Source organism: Budorcas taxicolor, chromosome 4 (genome assembly GCF_023091745.1).
Source record: "Budorcas taxicolor isolate Tak-1 chromosome 4, Takin1.1, whole genome shotgun sequence".
NCBI lineage: Eukaryota > Metazoa > Chordata > Mammalia > Artiodactyla > Bovidae > Budorcas > Budorcas taxicolor.
In genome coordinates this window covers 13980675-13985358 of record NC_068913.1, presented here as the reverse complement: position 1 = coordinate 13985358, position 4684 = coordinate 13980675, and the positions used below count along the sequence as shown (strand labels likewise).

The 4684-nt window shown below is 38.6% G+C and overlaps 1 non-coding gene across 1 annotated transcript; it reads right to left on the bottom strand.

Moving 5' to 3' along the window:
- Nucleotides 1-394: 394 nt before the first annotated feature.
- Nucleotides 395-498, bottom strand: LOC128047128 (U6 spliceosomal RNA). Its single transcript, XR_008199315.1, has one exon. It is a non-coding gene; the product is annotated as a U6 spliceosomal RNA (small nuclear RNA).
- Between the last annotated feature and the right edge of the window lie 4186 nt (nucleotides 499-4684).

The following is a 4684-nucleotide window of genomic DNA, read 5'->3' as shown; positions in this document are numbered from 1 at the left end:
AAAATGTATGTAATATAAAATTTACCATCTTAATCACTTTTAAGTATACTGTTCTATAGCATCAGGTACAAAAAGTCCCTTCACGTTATTGTGCAACCATGACCACCATCTGTCACCAGCACATTTTCATCTTCCCCAACTGGAACTCTATACCCACTAAACAATATCTCCCCATCCCTTCCTCCTCCCAGTCTTTGGCAACCAATATTCTACTTTCTGTCCTCTGAGTTTAACGACCTTAAGTGGGTTTTCTCCCAAGTGTCTTTTTAGTATTAGCTGTTATGTTTAGGTCTCTGATTCACTTTAAGTTAATCTTTTGTATATGGTATAAGGTAAGAGTTCAACTTCATTACTCTGCATGTGAATAGTCAATTTTTCTGGCAACATTTGCTGAAAAAATATGGAACACTTTACAGATTTAAATGTCATACTTGTTCTGGGGCCATGCTAATCTCTGTATCATTCCAGTTTTAGCTTAGGTGCTGCCAAAATGAGAATTAGATGTCTTTCAAAATTAAAATTATCTATGGCATTTCTCAAAGAGCCCCTGGAAAATCACAATGATTTATACATCTATCTTATAAAAAGAGAGATGCCAGAAATATTTTAGGTTACTTTGATATACTTTATATTAATACTCCTGAACTAACTCATCACTATATAAGGAATTCATGAGAATTATCAAATGAAAAGGTAGTTCATATAAAATATTCTGAGACTGTACATTGTGCAGAATAAATTGACAGAGTCAGGAGGTTTGTGAATGCCTTCATTGTCCACAATGGAATCTAATCCTAGAAATATTATATATTAAAATTTTTTTATCTATTGTACTCTAATGGAAAAGTTTACTGTTTCAATTTTGATGTTGTTTGTCACTGTAATAAATCAATCTCATAAGTTTAATCATACTCAGAAGTAGGCAGTTCTGTTTCCTCAAGGGTTATAATAAAAAGGCTATTTTTAATCAAATCCAGGAGCTATAGTACTCTTAAATAGTTCTTCAAGAAAAGGACTTTAAAAATTTATGTTAAAAGGAGAAAACATAATGTGTTAGCCATGTGCTGTAAAATATCAATAATTACTATACCCCAAGGTTATTATTTTATTTTGGAAAGATCTCCAGAAATTGCCTGAAAACACAGCTTTGGCCTTATAATTTAACAAAATTAACAAATCAGTTGATTTTTTGAAGACTATGTTAAAATTGCAAAGTCATTTTTGTTTTTTTTGATGTATAACATTTAGTTACACATTCATATATCTTTAAACATCTATTCAGTCCCAAAATAAAACTTATTTCATATTAAATATTATTTTAAGTATAGTAAGCATTGTCTTACATAATTGATGCAAGAAAATAAAGCACCTTTGTTTCTTAATCAGTAGAAAAAGGTCTAAATTTATCCTTATGTATTTTAAAATTATCAGATATTGACATTTTAAATATTTTAAGTATTAAAATTATTATTTTAAATGAATATTATATTATATTTGCCAACAAAGTCCATCTAGTCAAGGCTATTGTTTTTCCACTGGTCATGCATGGATGTGAGAGTTGGACTGTGAAGAAAGCTGAGCGCCAAAGAATCGATGCTTTTGAACTGTGGTGTTGGAGAAGACTCTTGAGAGTCCCTTGGACTGCAAGGAGATCCAACCAGTCCATCCTAAAGAAGATCAGTCCTGGGTGTTCATTGGAAGGATTGATGCTGAAACTGAAACTCCAATACTTTGGCCACCTCATGCGAAGAGTTGACTCATTGGAAAAGACCCTGATGCTGGGAGGGATTGGGGGGCAGGAGGAGAAGGGGATGACAGAGGATGAGATGGCTGGATGGCATCACCGACTCAATGGACATGAGTTTGGGTGAACTCCGGGAGTTGGTAATGGACCAGGAGGCCTGGTGTGCTGCGATTCAAGGGGTTTCAGAGTCAGACAGGACTGAGCGACTGAACTGAGCTGATATTAGTGGTAAAGCACCATTTAAAACATGTAGCTACTTGTCTGGTCAAGTCACTGAAGATGTTTTCTTGACCAGGGGTTGAACCTGGGGCCACAACAGTGAGCACATCTAACCATTGTGCTGGACCACCAGGGAACTCCCGAGTGGCTGTTCTCTTGCTCCCTGTACATCCCCTGTTCAACCGATGCCTGCTTCACCTACCCCCTACTCACCCAGCTGATTTTCCTACATACTTGCCCCAGGCCCTGGCTAATGATTTCTAGCTTTAGATTGGAACTCTTCACTATGTTTGTCAAAGGCTTATTTCCCTGATAACCTATGAGCCCATCTGATGCCACTTCCTCCCCTGGTAGATAACCTCCCCTTGCCCCCAGCAGCAAACACTGCTGCCAAGTCCTGCTGTCTGCACATGGCGGGATTTCGCTCCAGAACCTTGCTTCAGATGAAGATCCCCCTGTCCATTAAACCACTGATGTCCCTGTGACTGCCTTCGGGCTCATTCTTTGGTCCTGAGCTGGGCAAGGCTTTGGAGGCCTCGGGGTGCGGCACAAGAAGTAGAGAATCAGCCAGGAGACCCAGGGAACTCCCAAGAGCCACCAGATGTTGGGAAATAGAGATGGGGGATGGGAAGTTGCAGGGACCTAGCAGGTGGGGCCTGAACGTTGCAGGTTGTAACCCTGGCGTGGCCACCCGCTGGTATGTAGGGCCCTTTGGTGACGGTCCTTGATGAATGGGGGCCACCAAGAGAGTACCGAGAAATCATAGACCCTCCTAAGGTTACTGTGGGGATGTTTGGCTGCCATTTTTACGGGAAAGAAAGAGACAATAGGTGGTGGCCGCAGCTGCAGGCTAGCAACTGCAGGCTAGCAACTGCTTTCTATTTAAGAAAGGCCACAGATTGGAGTTAACAGTCGCGGTATCGGTTAACTTGCATGCTGATTCCTGTTCCTCTGAAAGTGAGGTGTATGAATGTGAGTGAATGATATATTGTATAGCTATTTCTTTCAACTTATTTAGAACCTAGAAAAAAAAAAGGATCTCTGAAAATGGCCAAGGTGGGAATTGTTTTATCATTTTAAAGCTGGACTTTGCATATACCATTAGAGGAAGTTAGTGTTCTAGAAGGAATTGGTATTTCTGTTCTTGTGCTTTTGAGATATAAGTCATCTACTTGGGCTCTCAGAAACTTTACTCCTATGTGATCTCTAAGAGTGAGGAGGAAAAAAGACCTTTTAAAACGGTTTAGAAATAACTATGCTTTGGGAATGTCTGTCTAAAGCAGTCTTCAGGTTTTGGTAACTTGCAACTGTTGTTGTTTAGTCACCAAGTCATGTGTGACTCTTTGTGACCGCATGGACTGCAGCACGCTAGGCTCCTCTGTCCTTCACTGTCTCCTGGAGTTTGCTCAGATTCATGTCCATTGAGTCAGTGATGCTATCTAACCATCTCATCCTCTGCTGCCCTCTTCTCCTTTTTCTTTCAGTCTTTCCCAGCTTCAGGGTCTTTCCTAACTAAACTAAACTGAAGAGAATTTGTTGACTCTCTGGATAGTCATTTCAAATTGGATAAATAAAGGAACATTAATTGCTGCGCAGGTCTAAGTTTACCTACTTTTACCTTCTTAGGAGAGGAAAGCTAAAGCATACATTTTCCTGTTAGTAAAGCAAACAGTTCACAATTACTTGCTTCTGGCTTTTTGCCAGAGACTAAGGGTTTGTTGTTGTTATTATTGCTGTTGATGTTCCAACTTAATTGAGATATAATTGACATATAACATTGTATACAATTAAGGTGAACTTGTTGATTGGATATGTTTATATATCGAAAATGACTACCATCTTAGCTAACTCTTCATCGTGTTACATTATTAGCAATTTCTTTTCATGGTGTATACATTTAAGATCTATTCTCTTGGAAACATTAAGTATATGAAGCAGTATTATTAACTATAATTGCTGTGTTATACATGGGATGCCCAGACTTAGTCTTACAACGGAAAGGTTGTGCCTTTCAGTGACTATTTTTAAAATTTTATTTTATTGAGTATAGTTAATTTACAATGCTGTGTTAATTTTTGCTTTAGATCTAAATTGCTTTTTGCTCTAAATCACTATAGAGCAAAGTGATTCAATCATGCGTATATCTTCTTTTTCATATTCTTTTATGATTTATTACAGGATATTGAATGTAGTTTCCTATGCTATACAGTAGGGTCTTGTCGTTTATCCATTCTGACGGTTTTCTTCTGTTCACCCCAGACTCCTGTCTCCCATCCCTGGGCCTCCCTCTACCTTGGCAACCGAAAGCCTTTTATCTGTGTCTGTGAGTTTGTTTGTGTTTCATGGGTAAGTCCATGTGTGTCATATTTTAGATTCCACATGCAAGTGATGTCATACAGCATCTGTCTTTCTCTTTCTGATTTACTTCACTTGGTAAGAGGATATCTAGATTTATCTGTGTTGCTCCAAATGGCATTATTTCATTCTTTTTTATGGCTGAGTAGTATTCCATCGTGTGTGTATATACACATGCACACTCACACACCACATCTTCTTTATCCATTGATGAACATTTAGGTTGTTTCCAAGTCTTGCCTATTGTAAACAGTTCTTCTGTGAACATAGGGGTGCATGTATCTTTCCCAATTATAATTTTGTCTGGGTATATGCCCAGGAGTAGGATTACTGGATCATACCTCCACACCCTCTCCAGCATTTATT